This window comes from Pinus tabuliformis, chromosome 3_1, assembly GCF_031772625.1.
Source record: "Pinus tabuliformis cultivar Carrire ecotype Pingquan chromosome 3_1, CPIR1, whole genome shotgun sequence".
NCBI lineage: Eukaryota > Viridiplantae > Streptophyta > Pinopsida > Pinales > Pinaceae > Pinus > Pinus tabuliformis.
The window spans coordinates 411790596-411817181 of NC_142301.1; positions in this window are offsets into that span (position 1 = coordinate 411790596).

Below are 26586 nucleotides of genomic sequence, written 5' to 3' on the forward strand. Positions count from 1 at the left end.
TTTCTTTGGTACCTGCAAAACTGAAACAGAGTGATCTACAACTAACTATCTTGCTCAAATGAAATTGCGGAATTGGAAAGCTAATCTAGGAAAGCGAGAAATACTAATCTATGAAAGCAGGAAATACTAAGCTAAGAAAGCAGGAAATGCTAATCTATGAAAGCAGGAAATACTAAGCTAGGAAAGCAGGAAATGCTAATCTATGAAAGCAGGAAATACTAAGCTAGGAAAGCAGGAAATACTAAGCTACTTTTGCAGAATGGAAATGAAATAGACTACTGAGCAGAAGTAAGAGTACGAAAGTAGAAGAAAAGCAACAATTACTAATACTCTGACGCTTCCCCGGCAACGGCGCCAAAAAGATGGTGAGCTCCAGTATTGTAGCAATAATGCTACAACTCCTGGGGCTTCCTGTCTCTCATTTTATCAACCCGGTAGTTCGTACAAACTTGGAAGCGACGGTGCTATATGCACAAGTACTAGCTCTTGTCGCAGCTGTCACTTGGTCAGCTGGCACAAGTCCGCTAGGGCTCAAGCCAACTTCTATAGGCTCTCAGAAGAAGCTTGCTAATTGATGGACGAAAGCTATTCTCAAAGGGAAGCTACTTTACTTGACAGAAATGAACTGAAAGCAAATCAAAGCATGTAAACCTAGGAAACCCTAATTTAACTAGTCTAACCTCTATAATGCAAAGAATGTGAATGAAACTTCTACCAATGCTGCTGTTACCTCTAATAAGTGAAAATGCATGGATCTAAGCTGCTTGCATCATAAAAGACATGTTTTTGTATTTTTCCTTTAAGTGTATGGAATGATTGTGATTGTGTGCTAATTAGGGTTTGGTTGTGAAGATGGGATGGAGAAGGAAGGAAAGCGTAGGATAGGTTGGGGAGGATAGGAGAGGTCCCTAGGGATCCTTAGCATCCATCCACAGAGGTTCCTCACATTCAGAAGCTCAACAACCAAGTGAGTGGCCTCCTACAGGATGTCTGCAGGGGATCCTACAGGATACTCAGAGGTTTCTACAGGATGTCTATAAACTGCTACAGGATGACCTACCGTGGGGGTTTGAAGTGATGGAGGAGTGATGGAATGGTAGGGGGAGATGTGTAAGGTAGGAATAAGGCTGGTGATGGCTCAGAAGTGGAGGAATAGGATGGGAAATGAGTGTAGGGAGTAGGTTGGAAGGTAAAGGACTATGTCAACAAAAAGGCTAGGGAATGAAGTTACGTGAGGAGTGGAAGACTTTGGGAGATAACAGAGCGGAATAGAGGTCAAAGATGTGTTTGCATGCGTGATCAATATGGAGGAGAAGGTAATGGAATGAGAGAGAGCAGTGTAAATGAAACAAATGCTTATGACTGTCACCAAACCGAAAATGCATTAACCTAGACTACCTGTGCTATGAATTTAATGAACAGCAATCCAAAACGTGAAGAGAAATGTGTTGAAGCAATGATGAAGGTGTGTGGTGCAGGTGTGAATGACATGGAAGCATCTAACATAACCATGACTGTATTGCAGCAATCATCAAGTAAAGAAATGCGTGTTTTTGGTGGTTAGTTATGGACTGCACCCCAATCTTCAAGAGAGATGGTAGTGAGCCTTAACAACCTTTTTGCTGGAGCTCCAAGAGATTATATCTATCCTCCTATCAACCTTAAGTAACCGAAAGCAAATCACCATAAACTAGTCCTATCTATGCTCATGAAAACGACTACATTAACAAACTGTAAATCCGAATTGCATGTGGAAATAAAAACTCAAAGTGCTGAAACGAAATGGAAACAACACTACAGTAGAGGGGATCTATGGCTCTCAGGTTGGGCCCTAACCTGAGAGCTATAGTCTCCTTAAGAAAAACTCAGAACTAGATCAGAATCTACCTTCTTTATTCATAATCTGATGTCATGCCAAATTGGCTTACAAAAAGGAACAAAAACTGAACTGTGCTCCAAAAATTACAATAGTAATGCGAAAGTTTCAACAACCTATCAAAGGCTACGGCCTCTATACTTATGCAAAACAATGATCCAACAAGTGTCCTTGATTTTAGGAGCTCGGCTGTCCAACTAGAGTTTAACTGCTGATCCTGTAGGACAGTCATAAGTGTTGTTTTTGTAGAACAGTTGTAACTGTTGTTCCTGTAGAACAGCTGGCTGCTTCTAAGCTCGGAGGGGAGATGGATTGGAGCTCGGAGTTCTTGGTGGGAATCACGAGGAATGTCCCCAAGACCGTGGACATCCTCTCCTAAAAACCAGCAGTGCCACCTCATTGTCTCCTTCTCTCCTTTTTCGTTGCCTTTTGCTCCCTTTTAATGCCAAAACCTGGAATCATAATGCATTAGTCACGTAGATAGAGTGCCTACCCTTCTTCCTACAAACAACATGAATAAACTAAGAAATGCATGCATAAGCAATAAAAAATGAATGGTTTGGGCAAGTAGAATAGGCCAAAATGAGCCCAAATTGTACCAAAATTGGGGCTCATCAGTTGGTCCAGATAAAGGTATACCAACTTGAGGTTTTTGGACCCCAGACACAAGTGGTTGTTATACAATGGCCTTAGAAACTTGAACTTCTTGACCTGAAACTTATGGTCGTGAGGTAGAAGGACCAGTTTGTACCAGTTGAGATACAACAGTTTGAACCTGTGACTGTGGTACAATGGTAATAAGAGGTGTAGTGGGAATAGCTAACACAATTTGCATTGGTTGTGTTGGATACAGAAGCCTTGATTGAACTAGCATTGTTGGTTTCCATTGATAAACTCAATTCTAGGATGACTTGAATACTGCGGGATACTACCATATGATGGTGTTCCATAGGGAGGATAATGTGAATAAGCATATGGCTCCCCATATGGTGGAAATCTAGTATTTAATGGATACATAAGTCATTGTTGACTAGATTTCCCAATTTGATATTGGTGTGCAGGATCAAATTGTTGAGTTCCCGTTAATGAAGAACTAGGTAGGATTCTGGTTGAGGACATGGGTGATGACCATGGTGCAACCCATGAGTGGGATCCTGATAAAGATTGGTAACCAACCAAGATTGACGATTTACCATATAGGTGCAACTCAAGTGTGGTAGAAAACATCCAAGAGGTTATGATAGAAGATTTTGCCACAACTCCATTAGATGATATAGTCTAGGATGTTGACAGTTCTTCAGCCATAGTTAATTGACCCAAAAGTTGTCTTAAAGAATCGATGAGTACTTGAAAAGAAGCAGGATCAAATGGAGCAATAAAATGAGGAGTATGAGGGTAAGGATAAAGCCCAATTCCAAAGTGGAATGGGGTTCCATGTGTAGAATCTTCTTCTAACTATTCCTCGATAGCAATTAAACCAGGTGGAAGAAGTTCACTGTCTGTTCCATAAAATATTTCTAGTGTTGATAAAGTGAAATTTTCAGTAGTTACTAATGTCGAAGGGGTAACTGGTTGATTGACTTTTAGTAAATTAACAACTTCTGAATGTTCAAATTCGAAGTCCAGATGTTTGGGTAAAAGAACAACAGTTTCAGGGAGAGGTTCTTGAACAACTTCAAGTTCAGATGTAACTTTTGTTTCAACTATGATAGGTTATGGATTAACTTTTGGTTGAACTGATTGAAGTTTAGAAGTAATTTCTTGTTGAGCAACTTCAAGTTGAGCATCAACTTGTTGTTGAACAACTTTGGTTACTATTTCACTAGGATTAGTGATAATGTTCTCAGGTAATTGTGAAACTTTTTCTTCAGAAATGGATGTACCAGAAATAGTTGGAGCAACTGGAGTCTCAGTACTTACTGACATAGATGATTCAGGTCATTCAGATGAAGAGCTAGGAGTTATTCATGTACTTGACTCAGTTAAGCAAGACCGCTTTGACCATATAGGTGTAGCTTCAGGCGGCAAGGTAGTTTACTTGTTATTCTCCATGAACGATGGGGTAAGGGTTGATGTTCCTCTAAGACTGTTGATTAATTTTATTATCAAAAAATAAATAGAAGAAAAGGGGTAAGCTAGGAAAAAGGTTTACGAAGAAATTTTGAACTACATAATACCTCCTGGCGAACCAAGAAGTATGGGCAGACAATGTCCTTGAATGTTGTGTTCGGTGTATCACAGTGTACACGGCGGTCGACTCGGTTACCTAAGGATGGATAGAAACCTAGTGTTTTCCTCCCATATAAACTTGAAGGTACGTGAAGGCCCAATCCGAATAAGCACTATCCAATGCAATACCGCACAGTGAGAGCATTCCCATATACTTTACATACTGTAATACCACCCTATATACCCGGAGGTACATGGATGAGCTATGATATACTCACATACGTGGAATGAGGTATCACACTCAGGATGGATTGCTGACAAGCTAGCAACAACTGCTTTGTTTTTTTTATGACGCTGGAACACGTATCTAGCCTAGAAACACTAAATGTTTTCATTAATGAAAATTCTCCATTAGGTAAATTGATGTTAATTTTAAGTTGATCTTGCTTAGGAATTTGTCTTTCATGTTCACCACATGATGTATTCTAAAATTCTTAGGAATGTAACTATCATGATAAGAATTCTTTCCATTCAATTTAACAATGAAAATCCTAGCTACTTAGGGATAGAGCAATCGGATTTCTTTTGATCAAGGAGAAAAAAGCACAATCTAATGTAATTTCCCTACACTATTCCTATGAGCACACACAAAATTTTTCAATGCAACATGCATGTTTTTCTTTTCGATTTCCTTAATGTGAATATGAAGAAAAGGAAAAGTATGCAAATATAATCAATAAATCTTTAATAAGAATGAACACTTTTACGACAGTTCTGTTTCGAAGGAAAAGAAGACTTTACGACATTTTCTTTTGAAGAAAGATTAATCAATTATATTCTAACTTTGACTCTAAATCGATAATAAGAAAGAAAACATTCAAGAAACATTAATCAGTCAAGTCAAAGTAGGGCTAGACAAGGAGATTGAAACTTTTTCTTTGAGACATAACATTCATTGATCAATCAACAAAAAAACAAACAGAGAAAGGTTGGCAAAAACCCATTCTAAAGGTGTGAAACTGATCCTAGGAGGATCAACGCAGCCCTGAATGGAATACAATGTGTTTCAAAGCATTGTCCATAAGCCAGGGGTGCTCTGCAATGCACTATGTGTTGGGTCCCTATAATACTAGTGATTACCCCATTACTATTGCAGTTATACCCCCTAATAATATTGTTGTGCCCCTATTGCCCCCATATTGTTATTACTGTGCCCCATAGCATCCCTCTATTGTTATTTTTGTGGCTTTATATTATTATTTTTAGGTCGGCTAGATTATATTGTGACTCCTTAGACTCCTATATATAGAAAGGAGGTCTTGTCATTTGAATCATCGAAGAATTGTTCATTTATGTCTTGTAAAGGAGGTTTCCCCCTCGAAGAGGCTGAATTCTAAGGCATTGATCTATCTTTTCTATCTTTTCTTAAGCTGGTTTCATAACATTTGGTATCAGAGCTTTGGATTCTAGGGTTTCGCTGCTCCAAACAGGTCATCGCGGAATTTTCACTATAACTTTTTTTTTTGCGAAATTGCAGAGGTTGCAAGGAAAATCCATTTGATAAGAAATCGCACTGAACCTTGGGTCCGAATTTCAGAGCTTTTTGCACTATATTTGCGGAGATATTATCTGAGGAAGTTTGTCTTTTTGCAGACTCCTGAATTACATTCCAAACAGGTGACCTAGGGAAAATCATAATAAGTTTCTTTCTGAGCATTGGATTGAAATCTCGTAAGAAGATACAGAAATAGGACGGACCTTAGTTTTCTTGTATATAATTTTCAGAGTCAAAGGTTGAAACAGTGACACGTGGCACTTCATACAAGTTCGCTCTACTGAACTAGTCTATAATCCGGTCACTGTGGGAGATTGTCCATAATGCTTTCTTGGAGAATCCAATTTGGATCAGACTAGTGGCACTGGAAAGAGGACACAGAAGGCTACTACAAATCATGATTTCAGAACTGGATGATTCGAAATTACAGAGATACATCAGATTCAATATCAGGCTTCTACAAAGTGAAAAAAGGTGTGTAGTTTTTTTTTAAATTTTTGCGTAAGGTTGGTTTGAAGGAATTCAAAGGGCATAGTAAAGCATTATTATTGGTAATTGATGCCCTAAGGAAAGAAAATGCAAACACCTAGTAAGCAACCTAAAAGCTATAGCATGACTTATGAAGAAGAGGAAGAAATGCAAAATGATATAGCAAAATTATGAGACCAAGTGCAACAAGTGTCACTTGCACAAAAAGGAACAGAATCTAAGATCGATGGTTTAAAGAAGGATGTAGAAGCTAAGATGGATGGTTTAATGAAATGTGTAGAAGCTAAGATGGATGATTTGAAGATAGATTTGAAGACAGACATGGAAGAATTGAAGAAGTTTCTACAAGAAAGGGTCACTAATGGTGAAAGGGTAGTAAAGGAAACTCATGATGAGAACAAAAGAAATGTTAATCATGATTCCATAGACTCTAATGTTGGATTGAAGACCCACCATATTCCAAAAATTGATATGAGGAAGTTTGATGGCAAGGATCCCGCAACATGGATATTACAGATGGAGCAATTCTTCGATCTCAATAATGTGCAAAACACACAAAAGCTACGTATGTCAACTTTATATTCGGAACCAAATCAGTTTGTATGGTATCAATGGCTTTTCTCTCATAAACAATTTATCACTTGGGCAATTTTTACAGAAGAATTGTTAGCACATTATGAGGATACAAAAAGCAACACTTTTTTTAGCCAATTGATAAGTCTCAAACAAAAGGGTTCAATAATGGAGCACATTGAGGAGTTCCAAAAATTGAACATAAGGGTAAAAGATATTCCAGAGGAGCATAGGATTGATGTGTTCATAGGGTCTTTAAAGGATAATATCCAACATGATGTTCTCCTTTGGGAACCTAATGCATTAGAGAAGGCATTCAGGTTAGCAAGAAAAATGGAAAGCAAAATTACGGCAACCAGGAAGCATACCACTCACAACTATAAAGACGGAAGTGTTGTTGCCCCTAGTCTTCCACAACCTATAGGGTTGACACCACAACAATTGGAAGAAAAAAGAGCAAAAGGGTTTTGTTACAATTGTGATATCAAATACACTAAAGGTCATAAGTGTACTGAGAAGAAATTATTCTACATAGATTGTGAAGAGGAAGAAGAAAAGGAGCAAGAAAGGTCAAAAGAAGAGGATATACTCCAGGAACAAAGCCTAGATGAAGAACAAATAAATCCGACCATATCTTGTAATGCATTGGCGGGAATTACCACTCCTCAAACCATCAAGATAGAAGGACAAATCAAGAAGAAAAAGGTAATAGTGTTGATTGATTCAGGAAGCACGCACAATTTTATTCATTATAAGGTAGCAAAAGAATTGAATTGCTTCCTATATCCAACACCAGAGTGTCAAGTGATGATTGCAAATGGAGGAACATTAAATTTATCTGGAAAGTGCCATAATATCAAGCTATCCATGGGAGAATATGTATTGACTAGCTCAATGCTTTCCATTCCAATGGGAGGTGCTGATGTTGTACTAGGAGTCCAACGACTACAATCCTTGGGTACAATAGCCTTTAATTTTCAAGAATTTTTCATCAAATTTTCTACAGAAGGAAAGGAATTTGAATTAAGGGGTATTGCAGGGAAACCAGGAAAGATAATCAACTCTAATGGTATGACAAAGCTTCTAAAAAAGGAGCAAAGAGGTGTAATTGCACAATTATGTTCGCTAGATGTTTCCACATCAGAATCATCTATTTCTCCAGATCTCCAAAAAGTCCTGGAAAATAATTCCAAGGTATTTGAGATTCCCAAAGGTCTCCCACCTATGCGTGATCATGATCATGCTATTCATCTGATTCTAGGAAGTGTTCCTCCAAACATCAGGCCATACAGATATCCCTATGTCCAAAAGAGTGAAATTGAATGTATGGTTGCAGAAAGGCTAGAGGCTGGTATAATTCAACCAAGTCAAAGTTCTTTCTCTGCTCCAGTAGTATTGGTGCACAAGAACGATGGATCATGGTGCATGTGTCCGGATTATAGGGAGCTCAACAAGCTCACTATTAAAGATAGGTTCCCCATTCCTGTCATTGATGAATTACTGGATGAATTGCATGGATCAATTTACTTCACCAAGTTGGATCTTCGTTCAGGATATCATCAAATCAGAATGAAGACTGAAGACACTCCGAAAACAATTTAGAACTCATGAGGGTCATTATGAATTTTTGGTCATGCCTTTTGGCCTTACCAATGCACCTTCAACATTTCAAGGTTTGATGAATTCAATTTTCAAACCATTCCTTAGAAAATTTGTGTTAGTATTTTTTGATGATATACTAATCTACAACAATTCTTGGAAGGATCATGTTGAACATGTTGACAGGGTGCTACAACTATTGGAGGAGAAACAATTATATGCAAAAAGATCCAAATGTTTTTTTGGAGTCCAGGAGGTGGAATATCTAGGTCATATTGTATCTCATGAAGGAGTTAAGGTAGACCCTAGCAAAATTAAAGCCATTAAGGAATGGAAAATCCCCACATCCATAAAGCATCTGTGAGGATTTCTCGAGTTGACAGGGTATTATCGCAAGTTTGTTAAGAATTATGGGAGAATAGTAGCACCTCTAACAACATTATTGAAGAAAGATGCATTTTCATGGACTCCGGAAGCAACAAAGGCCTTTGAACATCTTAAAGAGGCAATGTGCCAAGCACCGGTCTTAGCTACACTGGACTTCACAAAAACCTTTATTGTGGAATGTGATGCTTCAGGAAATGGAATTGGTGCTGTTCTAATGCAAGATGAAAGACCCATTGCTTTTGAAAGTCATCCAATCAAGGGAAAGTTTTTAAGCAAAGCTATTTATGAGAGGGAAATGTTGACAATACTCCATGCACTTAGGAAATGACGACCCTACCTAATGGGAAGACACTTCAAGGTAAAAACGGATCATGATAGCCTTAAATACTTTTTAGAACAAAGATTATCCTTTGAAGAGCAACAAAAGTGGGTCACAAAGATGTTGGGTTATGACTTTGAAATCATCTACAAAGAAGGGAAGCAAAATGTGGTGGCAGATGCACTCTCAAGAAAGGATGAGGATGTGGAAGCATTGTTGTGCGCCATTTCTATTATCCAACCAGATTGGATAAATGAAGCAAGGGAGGAATGGAATAATGACGAAGAAGTGTGGGCACTTATTCGAAAGTTACAACAGATTCCAGTACGTATGATACATTTAGCTGGAAAAATGATTTGTTATGGTACAAAGATCGTTTATACCTCTGTAAGAATTCCAAGCTAGAACAAAAGATTCTTATGGAATTGCACACTTCTCCCTTAGGAGGGCACTCAAGATTTCTAAAAACTTACCACAGGGTTAAGAAGGAATTTTTTTGGGATGGCCTTAAATCAGATATTCAAAAGTTTGTGCCGAAATGTTTGGTTTGCCAACAAAATAAAGTTGAAACAATTAAGACATCGGGTCTATTACAACCTTTATCCATTCCAGGCCAATGTTGGGAGGAGGTTTCAATGGATTTTATCATAGGTTTACCCAAATCTGAGGGAAAGAGTGTCATCATGGTGGTAGTTGACAGACTTACCAAGTATGCACACTTTTTTGCATTACTACATCCATTTATAGCCAGTATAGTTTCTATTGCATTTATGGAAACAATTCAAAAGCTGCATGGAAACCCAAAGATTATTGTAAGTGACAGAGATCCCATTTTCACTGGAAATTTTTGGACATAATTATTTTCTTGTCTTGGTACTCAGTTAGCTCATAGCTCATCTTATCATCCTCAATCTGATGGGAAAACTGAGATAGTAAACAAATGTTTGGAAGGATATCTTCGTTGCTTTGTATCTGATAAACAGACACAATGGGTCAAATGGTTGCCTCTGGCTAAATGGTGGTATAACACTTCCTTCCATACAACAACAAAAATGACCCCATTTATGGAACTTTATGGGTATCAACCACCATCTATCACATCATATTTAAGAGAAAATTCTAAGGTTCGGGCAGTGGAACATCACATTGAACATCAACAACAAGTCCTCCAACTCTTAAAGGATAACCTCGTGTTGGAACAGAATAGAATGAAACAACAGACAGATCAACATCGCAGTGAAAGAAGTTTTGATGTAGGTGATTGGGTATTCCTACGACTACAACCATATAAGCAAATGTCCCTCAAGCAAGCTAAGAAGGATAATAAATTATCACCAAAGTATTATGGTCCGTACAAGGTGTTGCAAAAGATTGGTACTATGGCATACAAATTGGAGCTTCCTGCAGCTTCTCGATTGCATCGAGTTTTCCATGTTTCATGTTTAAAGAAGGTTATAGGCGACAAGCTCCCAGTTCAAACAATATTGCTAGAACTTGACGAGGAAGGAAAAATTATATTGGAATGGGAAGCAGTCACAGAATCAAGAACTCGACAGCTACGAAATCGATCAATTTCAGAGTATCTTATCAAGTGGAAGAACTTATCCGCTAAAAATTCCACATGGGAGGATGAAAATTTTATGCAAAAGTATCCAGAACTACTCAAGTGTTGAGGACAACACTTTTTTGAAGGAGAGGGGAATGTTGGGTCCCTATAATACTAGTGATTACCCCATTACTATTATAGTTATACCCCTTATTAATATTGTTGTGCCCCTATTGCCCCCATATTGTTATTACTGTGCCCCATAGAATCCCTCTACTGTTATTTTTGTGGCTTTATATTATTATTGTTAGTTCGGCTGGATTATATTGTGACTCCTTAGACTCCTATATATAGAAAGGCGGTTGTGTCATTTGAATCATTGAAGAATTGTTCATTTATGTAATGTAAAGGAGGTTTCCCCCTCTAAGAGGTTGAATTCTAAGGCGTTTATCTATCTTTTCTATCTTTTCTTGAGCTAGTTTCATAGCACTGTGTCCCTCACAAGCCTTCATTGCTGACAGGGAGCCATTTCAATAGGCAATTTGACACAGTTTTGACCAAATTTTCAATGCAAGAGAGCTGAAATATAATCAATAAACACTAGGGTCTACAAGGATATCCTAGGAAGTGGATAAGATACTAGGAAAGGTGATATTTTCCCCAGTGGAGTCGCTGATTTGTTTTGGAGAATTTGGTATCTACGGATAAATACTAATTCCCTAGATAAGTAGCCATATCTAGAACAACAGTTTAAAGTATTTTAGTCTTTTCCTATAAGCAATAGATAATATGAGAAGATGAGAAGACCTACTTATATTTCGACCTTCCTCTCGTCTCCTTTGTATCAATCCTGTCACTCCCTCTCGTACTTAATACGCTTGAGAAGTACCTGTAAACACAACAGAAAAAAAGAATCAATCAAAGTGAGATATCTATTGAATATAAGTGAATCGAATCAGATACATTTCACATATATAAGCATTATAAGAAAATACAAACATATGGGAGAAAGGTTCAAATACTTTATTGAATAGAAGAAGGAATTACAACCATTATGCCTGATTCAAAGTCATTCCTCCAACGTGGATCCCATTCACATCACATCAAAAGCATGAGAAACTTGTAGCATTACAATACTTTCTTCAAAGCCAATTCTCATAGCAACATTATCTCCTTACAATTCAACATAATCCAACCTCTGATCACTTAGATGAGTGGTCAATTTATAGGGACATGAAGGAGGTTTTGTCATAAATGGTAGTACTGAATGGCCTTCCATACTTAGAATTAGTTCCATGGAGGAAGGGATGAGAGGATAGGATGCATCTTAACTTATTCCTCATCCATTTCCGAGCTCATAGGAGTTGATAAGTGAGGAAACCTTCTAGATGACTCCAAGAGATAATAATATTCCCCAAACCCTATGTGAGTTTCACTCAAACCCGCCCAACACAAGTGAAAGGAAGCTTAAGTGCTTTGTAGAGCACCCTGGCATGGACTTAACTACTCTGCAGCACACCCTTACATGAGCCTACCTATGTTGGTCCCTCTAGAGGCCATTTTTGGATGTCTTCAAGTCATGAAATTGTTTGGGAATGAGGCATTCAAAGGCGTGACTTGTTTAGGGCATGTGGCAATTGAAATTAGGCTTTGATGAGCCCTAAACACTGATCTGGATGATGGGATTGATGTGCCCAAATGGATCTGTAACAATGAGTTCTAAATGTTGTTTTCGGAATGTGTTCAGTCTTCATTTTGATTTGATGATATCCTGAACAAAGGTATAACATGGTGAAGTAAAGTTCTCCATGCAATTCATCCAATAATACATCAATCACAAGAATGAGGAATTTAACTTTAATATGATCTTGTTGAGCTCCCTATAATCTAGACGCATGCACCATGATCCATCCTTCTTGTGCACCAATACTACTTTTATACAGAGACAACTTTTACTAGGTTGAATTATACCAACCTCTAGCATTTCTACAACCATACGGTAAATTTTAGTCTTTTGCGCATATGGATATCTATAAGGCCTGATGTTTAGAGGAACACTTCCTGGAATCAAATGAATAGCAATATCATGATCATGAATAGGTGGGATGCATTTGTGAGCCTCAAATACCCTGGAATGCTTGTCCAAGACTTTTTGGACATCTTGGGAAATAAATGATTCCAATGTGGGTACCTCTAGCAAACAAATTGTACAATTATACCTCGTTGTTCATTCTTTAGAAGATTTGTCATACTGTTAGAGCTGATTATCTTTCCTGGTTTCCCTATGACACCCCTTAATTAAACTTCTTTTCTTTATGAAAAAAAATTCAAGAAAAGTTCTTAAAAATAAAAGTTATCGTACCCAAAGATTCTAGCCATTGGGCTCCTAGTACAACATCAGCACCACCCATTGAAATGGAAAGCATTGGACTATTCAACACATATTCTCCCATGGATAGCTTGATATTATGGCACTTTCCAAAGCAATTAATGGTTCCTCCATTTGCAACCATCACTTGACACTCTGGTGTTGGATATAGGAAGCAATTCAATTCCTTGCCTATCTTACGATGAATAAAATTATGGGTACTACCCGAATCAATCAACACTATTACCTTTTTCTTCTTCATATGTCCTTCTATCTTGATAGTTTGAGGAGTGGTAATTATGATCAATGCATTATAATATATGGTTAGATTCATTTCTTCTTTCTCTAGGGTTTGTTCCTAGTGTGTATCCTTGTCTTTTGATGTTTCTTGTTCCTTTTCTTCCTCCTCTTCACAATTTATGTAAACTAATTTCTTCTCAGCACACTTATGACCTTCAGTGTATTTTCTCTCACAACTGTAACAAAGCCATTTTTATTTGTTTTCTTCCAATTGTTGTGGTGTCAACCATGTAGGATTTGGAAAGGCTAGGGGAAACAACACTCTCATATTTATAGTTGTCAGTTGTAGGCTTCCTTGTTGCCATAATTTTGTTTTCAGTTTTTCTTGCCAACCTAAGTGCCTTCTCCAACGCATCAGGTTCCCAATGTAAAAACTCATGTTGGATGTTATCCTTTAAATTCCCTATGAACACATTAATCGTATGCTCCTCTAGAATATCTTTTACCCTTATACTCAATTTTTGGAAGTCCTCAATGTGCTCCACCATTGAACCCTTTTGTTTGAGATCTATCAATTTGCTAAAAGAGGTGTTTATTTTTGTATCCTCATAATGTGCTATCATTTCTTCCATAAAAATTTCCCAAGTGACAATTTTTTTACGAGAGAAAAGCTATCGATACCATACAAATTGATTGGGTTCCAAATATAAATTTGCAATGCATACCTTTTGTGTTCTTTACACATTATGGAGATCGAAATATTGCTCCATCTGTAGTATCCATGTTACAAAATCCTTGGAATAAAACTTCCTCATAACCATCTTTGCAACATGGTGGGATTTCAATCCAACATTAGAGTCTGTCAAATCACAACTAACGTTTTTTTTCTTCTCATCATGAGTTTCCTCTACTACCCTTTCGCCATTAGTAAGCATTTCTTGTAGAATCTTTGTCAAATCTATCTTTGAATATTTCATGTTGCCTTTATGTTTTGCTTCTATACCATTCATCTTAGCTTCCATGCCATCCATCATAGCTTCCATTCCATTATTTAAACCATCCATCTTAGTTTCAGTTACTTTTCGTGAAGGTGAAATTTGTTGCACTTGGTCTCATAATTTTTATATATCATGTTGCATTTCTTCCTCTTCTTTGTGTGTCATAGTAGAGATTTCATGTTTCTTACTAGGTGTTTCCATTTTCTTTTTTTTGTTCATCAATGAATGATAATTATTCTTCACAATTCCCTTTGATTCACTTCAAACTACTTTCTCAAACAAGTTTTTTTTTTTTTTTTTCTCTTTGTATGAGCTCGATCCTGAAATTCCAGTACATTTGTAATTTTAGATATCCAAGTTCTGAAATTTTGGCCTCTCATATCCCTTTGATTCCTCTTTCCAGCCCCTCAAGCCTACTTGCAATTGGATTCCCAAAGAAAGATATATGCCCAATCTCTTGTTATGTCCTAATTATAGATGAGTTCAGTAGAGTGGATTGGTATGTTGTGTCACATATCACTGCTCTGACCTTAGGTTTTGAAAATGATACCCAACAAACTATATTCCACCTGTTTTGTGTAACCTTTTGCTAAATTTGAATAATATTCTTAGAGAGAAATTTATGACGATTTTCCCAAGGTGACATGTTTGCGATCCAATCTGGGAGCCTGTAAAAACCCTAAATTCCTCGGTTCATATCTCTGGAAATATAGTGATGAAAGATCTAAAATTTGGTCATGCGGTTCATCATGTGTTCATCTCCATTGAGTTTTAATTTTGGCTTCATAAGCTTCATGGAAATGTTTTTATAGTGAACTTTCCATGATGACCTATTTGAAGCGGTGAAACCCTAGAATTGAAAGCTCTGATACCAACTATTATGCAATAAACTCACAAAATAGAAGGAAGAGATAGATCAACGATTTAAAACATAGACTCTACAAGGGAGAAACCTCCTTTACATTACAAAAATTAAAAAAAATTGGATGATACAAATGACAAGATCTCCTTTCCATGTATAGGAGTCTAGGGGGTCACAATATAATAAGAGCCGACATAACAATTATAATGTAAGGGCACAACAATAATAATAATGGGCTTCTATGGGGCACAATAATAACAATATGTGGACAACATGGGAACAACAATAAAAATAGTGGGTACAATGACAATAATAATAAGGGAATAGACTAGTATTATAGGGACCTAACATCAATCCATTATATTCCTTACTCTAAATCTATGCAATCATAAGACAAACTTACTGAAACCAAAGGCTTAATGAAATCAACTCTAAGTACAAATATTAAGCGAGGATTTAAACTTCTATATATTTTGAGAACCAAGCATCTATTTACCTGTAACATAATATGATAAGAAGGCCAAACTATAACTCTAAGATGAAACCCTAATTTGTTATCTTCAATCCATTTGATGTAGACTACCTTTACTTGGGAATGAAACACATTCAAAATTCACTTTAAATTCAATCAAAAATATAAAAATGATGTTATTTAAGTTAATTTACCTCTTAATCATGCATGAGTAGGGTTTAGGGAGTGATGTAGGTGATAGGGTAGGTATCAGGAGTACTTTCATAGGCAAAAGATGCTAAAAATAGGGATAAGAGACAAAAAATTGGCGATCAAAAAAGGCTCCAACACCCCCCCATGTAGAATCAAATGCATTTCCTCATGCATGTTATGATAGTATGCCAAAAATAGCACTGGTGTCGTAGCAAAAGAAACTCTGGTCAAAGACCAATGGCCTTGACCAAGATCTCTAACCCATGCTTAATTGCAATATAACACCTCTTAAAATAGAAAGCAAACCCTTGAGCACTTAGCTTTTCAGTCTGTTTCGTCTTGTAGATTTTCTAACGTAGCAATTGCTTGTTTTCAAACTTCAGCTCATCATTCTGGGAATACAATTGAAGATTAGTTTCTCTGATCTAATGTTTAACTTATGTTAACTACTAAAATAAGACTCGATACTTGTTTTCTTGCCCACGAAGTTTAACAATATTTCTCTGCAACTTCACTAAATGAATCATCAGGTTTTCATCTGCTATAGGAGTAAGTTTTTTCATGGGTGTTATCAATTGTTGGGAGGCACTACCTCCTGGTGTGTTTCTATGACCTTTCACTTGTGAGAAATCTTGCTAAACTTCTCTGTTGACATTTTGACTAGGATTCTTGCTGAGCAAGGATCGAATAGGGGATCATGTTTCCAAATATTGTCTAATGTTGAAGGGGTTTGTGTTGTAGATGCTAAGACAATACTTTCTTCAAGGGAGAAATGTAATTTCTTTCCATCTAAGCCAGGAGAGTAAATAACATCAATACACTTAGAACTTATAACTTTAGGAGTCTTAAGCTTGTTCATGCTTCTAGTTCTTCTCCAGTCTTGGATCAAAGTCTCTGCCTTGGAAATTGCTAGCACTAGGGCTAGAAAAAGAGATTTCCTCAGCTTAGGCTTTGGTTCAGTCCCTGCACAAGCTTCAAGATCTTTTGATGCATGTTCTTTAGTTTTCAACCCTACAATATCAGCTAGCTTAGGTCAGTATTTACTAGTCCTTCTCTGCTTGTTCCTTCGCTTATTTTCCCTTCGGGCTTTTGAATATGTCCCCTCTTCCATAGTATTAGAATAGGGTGTCGATTCATGAGGTGTTTTTACAATAGGATAGACAACGTTATCTGTAGGGTTAGGCTTCATTTAGAAATTTTGTGACAAGGTCTCTCTTCTATGCTTAAGCGAGTGTCCAACCAATAGTTGTTGACCTTTGAATTGAGTCTCTTCTCCATTAAAATTTTCAATCACAAAGTCTTCCCAAGACCTCCACCAATTTTTAAGCTTAGAAACAACTACAATTTTAATAATCCTGTGGTGATAAAAGGTGGTCTCTGGGTTCCCGCTCACTAATTATGCCCCTCAAGACATTTTATGCAAGCTTAATTTCAAGAAATGCGGAATATTGATCTTTCTATCTTTTGCAAAATGTGATAACAGGTGAATATGATATAAAAACACTATAGCATAACTTCCCTCACAGGCAATAAATTGTTGCAACATGGTGATCAAAGGGTGCCATTTCTCTTCGATACAACTCCGTAGTATACCTTTCATCCAGCTGATTGACTAATAGGCTGGCTTGAGGAATGAAGCACACTTTGGAATATGTAATTTCCCACCCTTTAAGAATGGTTCACACACAAAGGGTAACCATATAGCGTGGCTAAGAGAGTCTTTTGTAACTTTAAAATTAAAATTACCAACTTTAACATGCTCCCCATCAAATTTGTTAGAAAATTCTATGGCTACTTTATCATTATATGCTTGAAAATTTCTTAAAAATAGCAACCATCCCTGCTCTTCGAGAACTCCTTTGAATTGTTGATACTTAAAGCTATGGTAAAATTGGCAAAAGGTCAAATCATGGTGATTGACCCCCATGCCTGTGTAAAACCACAATTTCTAAACCCAACATAAAAGTTTAACTCTCTGCCTGCAGTACTGAGATAGGGATAGAATTCCGTTATTAATGAAAAATAAAATGGTTGCCTTGATGTTGATGAGAATTGTCTGCATCTTGTCGATGACTCCAACCTCACCAAGTTGATAATTTCACCCTCATCGTGCCTCCATGGGAATGGTTATCACAGTGGCGGGGTAATACAAGGCTGAAGGGGTGATAATAGCCACGGTTTAGATGTGGTTTAAGTGGATAAGTTTGATAATGATTAGGGCGACTAGAGTATTTAACATGAGCTGAAAAGGTTGAAAGGGGTCTCTTAGGGAATGACGATAGGGATGAGGTAATGATTATAGGATAGGGAGTGTAAGGGCTTGGATATGAAACAAAGGGTAGAAATGATTATGGAACCAGTGGTTGCATATCACTAGAAAATAGTTTAACTATTAACAATTAAATCTCAACAAATTATGAGCACATACCTTACTAACTAAAAATGATTTAACATCTTGAGCTGTAGAGATCGACCATATTTGGTTGATAATAGAAGCAAAAACTGATCATGAAGCGATTCTTATGAAAATGAACCATATTCATAAAATGTGTTCCAAAAATGTTGTTCCCGAAATACATTCACAATAGCAGACTTTAATTTTTACATATTAGAGTACAGAAAGCTGCTAAGTACATAATTTGGAGTACAAGATCTAAAATTTTCTCCTTGAGAATTCTCATGGAATCTCCTGAACGTTGCCTTCAGAACATGGTAAACCTCCTCACCATCCCATATATTTTAGCTAGGTTAGGGATGATAACTGCCTGAGGCATTTCATATTTAGAGAGAATGAAATGACGAAAAATAAATCTCTAGGGGGGTTTCTTTTCCCTAAGTATACTGCTGAGCCTAGAAAATAATAATTCTATACCCAGTAGATCCCTAACTACTGCTGCTCTATAATATTAACGAGCCTAAAGTAGCCACTGCTCAAGGTTGTCATATTTAGAGAGACTAGACCACCTAAAGGAGACTCCAAGGGGCTTCTTTTTCGTAAGTATTTACTTAAGTCTGGAAAAGAATAAATATTTACTCAAGGAATACCTATGCTACCACTATTTCATGAAGTTTTTACGAGCCTGCATCAGTCACTGCTCAGGAGTTTCAAGTTTTGAGAGTCTGAATAGATCCAAAGAAGACTCTAACAGGCTCCTTTTCCATAAATAATCTGTGAAGTTTGGCCAATGGAATAAAATTACCCAAGACAGATTTCTCCTTTATTCTACATGGGTTGTGGCGAGAAACACCTAAAGATATAAAAAATGACAGCCCACTGATTATATATATATATATATATATATATATATATATATATATATATATATATATATATATATGTATGTATGTATATGTATACATATACATACATACATACAGATATCTATATATACATATATATATACATATATGTATATATATATATATATATATATATATATGTATGTATATATATATGTATGTATATATATATATGTATGTATATATATATGTATATATATATGTATATATATATATATATATATATATATATATATATATATATATATATATATATATATATATATATATATATATATATATATATATATATATATATATATATATATATATATATATATATATATATATATATATATATACATATATATATATATATATATATATATATATATATATATATATATATATATATATATATATATATATATATATATATATATATATATATATATATCAACCTGATGAACCAGTAAGAGGCTGGTCATTTTCATGGACCAACTCCATCCCTGGATATCTTCTAATCCACGAGGGAAATTGTTGTGAGGAGAGTGATTGGTTATAAATCTTGAGTCGGTGACCATTTACTATCAAAGAGGTTTGACTGCCATGAATACTTTTAATTTGGATTGAGCCATTATTGAAGACCTCATCCACGTCATAGGGACCTAACCGCCTAGTGGATAATTTACCTTTGAACTGTTTGAACTTACGACCATAGAGAAAGGCCCAGTATCCTGAACGAAAAATATTCATTTCAATAAAATTATCATGCTAATGAGCTCTATGATCTTGCACCAACATGGTTAGATGGAGTGTATCCTATCTAATCTCATCAAGCTCATTCAACTACATTAACCTTTGTTCTTAGGCTTCATTAAGATTCATCCCGAGTTGAGTGGCATTCTAAATTATTTTCACTTGGAACTAAATAGGCAATAACACCTACTTATCATAAACTAGCTCATATAGGGTGTGTTCTATCACATTCCTCCAAGTTATGCGGTAAGACCATAATGCCTCCAACAACTTGTCAGCCCAATCCCTGTGATGTAACTGAATTGTCTTGGTTAGGATGGATTCTAACACTTTGTTTGTGCATTACACCTTCCCATTGGCTTTGGGGTGGTGGGTATATTTCCTATATTTTATTCAGTATTTTTTAGTGAGATCCTTAACCAATTTTGATGTGAAATGTGTGCCCTGGTCACTGAAAATCTGCCAGGGTACTCCAAATCTAGTGAAAATGTCTTCAAAAATGAATTCCACTACTTCCTTTTCGGTTTCCGCATACAAAGAATTAGCTTCCACGCACTTCATAACATAGTCAATGGATACTAAATTATAGCTTTTATTCTTTGACATGGGGGAGAAAGGTCCAATGAAATCTAATGCCCACTTCTAGAAAGGTTTTATTGATATCTGTGTCCAAAGGGGCATCTCATCATAAGGAATTGGCCTCCCCATCCTCTAACAAGCATCACAACTGGATACAAACTTTTTGGCATCTTTGGAAAGCGAGGGCCAATAATACCTGGTATGAAGTACTTTGTATGCAGTCAATCTGTTTGCAAAGTCCCCCCCACAAGGGTCATTATGGCAGGCCTTCAGCACATCAATTATCTCTTTTTCTTACACACATATCCTCATGATCAAGTTGGCTCTGGAGTAGAGCAAGTCTCCATTGATCCAGGAGTAGTTGGAACTATGCTGTATAATGTTATGTTTCTCCCTGCTATACAAATTCTAAGGCAACTTCCCTGACACTAGGTAGTTGGCAACATCTGCAAGCCAAGGAGTAATCATAGATATAACAAATAATTCTTCATCCGAGAAATCATCTGGTACTGGGTTTCATACATTTTCCTGCATGACATTCATTCGAGACAAGAAGCCAGCTACGAAATTATCTCACCCAATCCTATCAGTCACAATTATATTAAATTCGTGCAAAAGAAATATCCATGTAGTAATCCTACCAATAGTGATATGTTTGTTCATCAAAAATCTAATGACAAAAGGATCAGTATGGACAAAACTCTCATAACTAGTTATGTAATCTCTAAATTTGCTAATGGCATGAGCAACTGCTAATAATTCATTTCTAGTAACTATATAGTTTATTTTAGTAGGGAAAAGATTCGTGCTAACAAAGTAAATAGCATAAGGGGAATGATCTTCCCTTTGTCCTAAAACTGCTGCAAGTGTGGTATCTGAAGCATCCGTGCAAATTTGGAATGGTAAGGACCAATTTCGTCCCCTCAATACTGGAGTGGTTGATAACCACTCCTTTAATACCTGAAAAGCATGTTGACAATCATCATTCCAAACTAAATCAATGTCCCTAGTTAATAATTTAAATAAAGGTGATCCAATTCTTGCAAAATTTTCAATAAATCAAGGATAGTAACCTGCATGTCCCAAAAAGCTTCTTATCTCTTCTTCTGTACGATGAATTCAAATATGTGAGATTACCTCAATCTTGGCTAGATTGACTTTGTTTCCTTCAAATGAAACATGATGGCCCAAGATTATCCCCTTAGTTTGCATTATTTTAGAGTTTATACTGATAAGGGCTAGGTTGGCTTCTTGCAGACATATAATCAAGACTTTTTCTAGATTTTCCAGAGCTTGGGAAAAATCATCTCCATATACTGTGAAGTCATCCATGTACACTTCTACACAGTCATGTATCAAGTCAGAAAACATGGTTAGGACAGCTCACTGAAAGGTGGTTGGGGCTTTGCAAAGGCCCAAAGGAAGAACTCGATAGGCATAGGTATCCCAAGGGCAACTGAAAGTGGTCTTATTTTGGTCTTCCTCAGCTATTTGAATCTAGTTATACCCTCTGTACCCGTCTAGAAGAGAGAAATACTTCTTACCAGAAAGTCTATCAAGTACCTGATCAATAAATGGTAGCGGAAAGTAATCTCATAGTGTGGCTTTACTTAACTCCCTGTAATCAACACATATGTGGCATTTATCATTTTCCTTTGGAACCACCACAAAAGGTGACACCCATCTGCTATCTGAAATAGGATAGATAAAATATGCCACTAATAACTTCCGCGACTCATCTTTTACAATTTATTTCAAGGTTGGGTTCCTATGTCTTTGTGGCTACCAGATTGGTCTCATCTCCTCATTGATGTAGATATGGTGGATGCATGTATATGGGTGTATGCCTTTCATGTCCAAATACTCCCAGGAAAAATCTCCAGATTTTTCCTAAATCATTCTCAACAATTTCTTCTTTTGCTCTTCACTTAGTTCATTTCCAATATACAAAACATTTCCTTCACTAATTTCAATTGGTTCCATAGTGAGGTCATTATTTCCCTCTATTGTTGTGAATGAGGAAAATATAGCTGGATGACAAGCTTCCTGAAACTGATTACTAAAAACATGCTGATAACCAGTAAAAGAAATTGGATAATCAATAGAAGAACGATCAGATAAAAATTGTTGCAAAATATGATCTTCTAATTGTTCCTAGGGTCCTCTAGATTGTTCTAATGATAACAAAGGAAACATACAATCCTCATCTCCATAGGGACTCTGTAGCCATAAGGGTACCTCTGTAGCATATTGAGCAAGGGGGAAATTGACAAGGTTTGATTATATGAACCACTCGAAATGACCATTTCTCCATTTTGGCACCCTATCACAACATCCGTAGTAGCTAACCAAGGGCATCCTAGGACTACAGGATGTCTTTTTTTTTTAAGAGAAATGACAATGAAATCAATGGCATATTGGTAGGAAGCAGTGGTGACTACTATGTCTTCTAGAGTTCCCATGGGTTTAATAATGGATTTATCTACCAATTCTAAAATAATAGGTGTAGGTTTGATCCCTTGCAATTGTAAATATGTCATGGTTTCAAAAGTGATAGTGGTAAATGCTACTCCTAAGTCTACAAGGGTGTTTAGAAGAAGTAATCCACTGATTTCAATGGTCACTATGGGATTTTTTGGGCCACTATATTTTAATGGTAAATCTGAGATCATCCTAGACATTTCATTCATGACATTTACATTTTGGTTCTTGTGTCCTTTCCTTCCCATGTTCTTAATACAAAGGTCTTTAATGATTTTATTGTAGATAGGAATGTCCTTGATGGCTTGTAATAGCATAATTTTAATACAAACATTCATTAATTCTAATCCTAAATCATATTCGATTGGGATATCTTCCTTCTTAACAAGTAGTCTTTCCAGGTAAGGAGGTTCATTTGGTTCTAATTTTTGTTTTTTATTTCTTATTGAATGTGATTTTCAGTTTGTTCTTGAAGGGCTCTTCCTGAATAATGACATCTGATTTTTCCTTATTGACTGTTTTCCCAAATCGTATTTAAATCTCATTTATTGGGATAGTAGTGATCATATAGGTAGGAAAAGGTTGTAATTCTGTATTTTGTACATGCTGAGGCTATGTATTATGGTTGGGTTTAGATATGGGTTGTGCAAGAAACAATGCAGGGCGAGGCGGGTTCAATGATGGTGGTGCCTATGAGGATGATGGGTTCGATAGTGCAGGTAAAGGATGGTGGAAAGGAGGAAGAGGATGTGATACTTGTGGATAATGATTTGGGTTGTAACCTTGCTGATAAGGTTGAATTTTTGGATTGTAGGATGTGCTAGGCGTGTTTGAGTATGGAGGATAGGATTGGTTTTGGAGTTGAAAAGTATTTACATAAGGATTTCCCCTCCAATATTGATTCCAAATAGTGTTTTGTAATTTAGGATTGAACCAAGGAGGATAAGATGGCTGGAAGCTCCAAGGTTGATTCTGACCATAGGCTTGAAAATTAGGATCTTGAAACATGTTTTGATTTTGTCTCCTCTAAGAGGGTTTCTTGATTGTTTTTGGAAAATCATTTGTTTCAGCATTACTCTTATAGATATCCTATAAACTGGGAAGAGATGGACACTTCTTGGTTGCGTGTTCCAAATAACAAAACCCACAAACCTCAACAACACTAATGGGACATGCCCTCTCAACATGCTTATTTCTGAATTTAGGACAAAAGATTACCTTGGAAGCCCTCTCATATTCTTGTTTCTTTTTGAGTTTTATTATATCAAGCTAGTTATCAATAGTGTTTAGGATATCTGTTTTGAAGTTTTCCAATAATTTTCCTAATTCCAATTTAGTGACACCATTAGGTACATATTTCTGATTTATTGGCACATAATCTCGGAAATTATCATGGAGTTTCTTGCCTACTTTAGCCTGACTTCGTGAGTTAGTGCGACATAGTTCAACCACCTCAAAAAAAGGATTTTTATAAATACACCCACCATTTAGAAGATTTAAAGTTTCGATACATTCATCCCTCGGTGCCTTTAAACAAATAGTTCTTACAGTGTTCTCATTTAGATGTGCTCCTCGAGATTTATGGAAATTATAAAAGAAACGTTCAAGATATTCTTCTAAGTTCTTGTCCTATAACTGTTGCATCCTAAGAATATCATTCACATCCCTACTTTTGCAGAAGTCCTGGAATTTCTTGAGAAAGACGGACTTCATATCATCCCAGGAGTAGATGGTGTGCTCATAGAGGATCATGAACATCTAAGGGATGCATCTGTTAGGGTGGATAGGAATATCTTGAGCTTATGTGCATCCCCATAATAATTATAACTCCTACACAAAATGTCAAATTCAAACAAGTAGGTTGCATCTGGGTCTTTAGAGGACTTACCATAAAAGAGCGGAAGAGATGCCATTGGTATGTTTTTCATAGTGATGCTCCTCGTTGCATTGATAATAGGAAACCCAAAAGTGGTTTAGTCTTGTGCTTCTTCTTCTTCCAGTCCTCCAATCGGTACTTCATGGTTCCCTCTAAATAGGTTGTGATGTGGGCCTTGCCCTTCCCCTTAACGTTCCTCATTATTTCTTCCAATATCTTATGACCTTATCCTTCCCCCGACGTTCCTCATTGTTTCTATTCTCTCCTTCCTAGTTGGCCATGTATACTACACATTCTTAAAGAGGTTTGGTGATGATTACCCACTCAAAAAGAGGTATTGAAGGATATTCCTTGATATTAGTTGATTCTAGATCTATGACTAGTTCTTCTAATACAATTCCTTTTTGTACTCCCAATAATAATGTATTCAATTGTTTCCTCATCCTGATTCATGATCTCCCTCTCTAAAGCCACTTTGTTATCAACACCTCCATGTTATTTCTTTATTCCTGCATACTAAAAAGTAGGATTAGTGATTGGTGTGGTTACTCGACCAACATTTGTAGGAAATTTTGAACTAGCAATAAATCTTCCTTGACTATCCCTATGCCTACTTCGACTTCTACGCATAAAGAAAAGGAAATACAAGTTCAAAGATAAGAAAAAATTATCAGACTTTGGAGCAACCCCATAATAGTGGATGCATGGCTCTTAACTCACGTCTTACCATACTCTCTTTACCCTCTGATTGCCTACAATATCCTTGACATTCTGTAATAGCAATCTTACTTGAACCAAAATACAACTCCCCAACAACGATGCCAAAATGTTGAGAGTTTTAATTAGTTATTAAACATCCAAATATTTAATTGTCAACCAAGACTTGTAAGCACGAGTTTTACTATGTTTTTGGCTCAAGATGAAGCTCAGAGTATATAATTTTCCTTAATAATGATCGTTAAGTACATAATGGTGGAAAACACTTATCAATTAAGAAAACTAGCCCTCATCTCATTCTCAGAAAACATAAGCAATCTAATGGAAATCAACTTAAATCAATTGCTATGCAAACAACTCATAAAATATAAGAAAGATATAGATCAACGACTTAAAATGTAGCCTATTCGAGGGGGAAACCACATTTAAATTACACAAGTGAACAATTCTTTGATGATACAAATGACGAGACCTTCGTTCTATGTATAGAAGTCTAAGGGGTCACAATATAAGCAAAACCGACATAAAAATAATAATGTAAGGGCACAACAATAACACTAGTGGGCTTCTATGGGGCACAATAATAACAATATGGGGACAACATGGGCACAACAATAACAATAAGGTGTATAATGAAAATAATAATAAGGGAATACATTAGTATTATAGGGACCTAACATGCCCCTCTCCTTCAAAAAAGTGTTATTCTCAACTCTTGAGTTGTTTTGGATGCTTCTGTATAATATTATCATCCTCTCATGTAGAATCTTCAGTGCGTAAGTTCTTCCACTTGATGAGATACTCTAAAATTGATCGATTTCATAGTTGTCGAGTTCATCTTTCTATGACGGCTTTAGGTTCCAATATGGTTTTTCCTTCCTCGTCAAGCTCTAGAAATTTTGTTTGAACAAGGAGCTTGTCACATATAACCTTCTTTAAGCATGAGACATGGAAAACTGGGTGCAGTCGGGAAGATGCTGGATGTTCCAATTTGTATGCCAGAGTACTAATCTTTTGCAACACCTTGTACGGACCATAATACTTTGGTGATAATTTATTATCTTCCTTAGCTTGCTTGAGGGACATTAGTTTGTATGGTTGTGGCTGTAGAAATAACCAGTCACCTACATCAAAACTTCTTTCACTACGATGTTGATCTGCCTGTTTCATTCTGTTATACGGCAAAGTGAGGTTATCCTTTAAGAGTTGGAGAAATTTTTGTTGATGCTTTATGTGATCTTTGTAGGAAA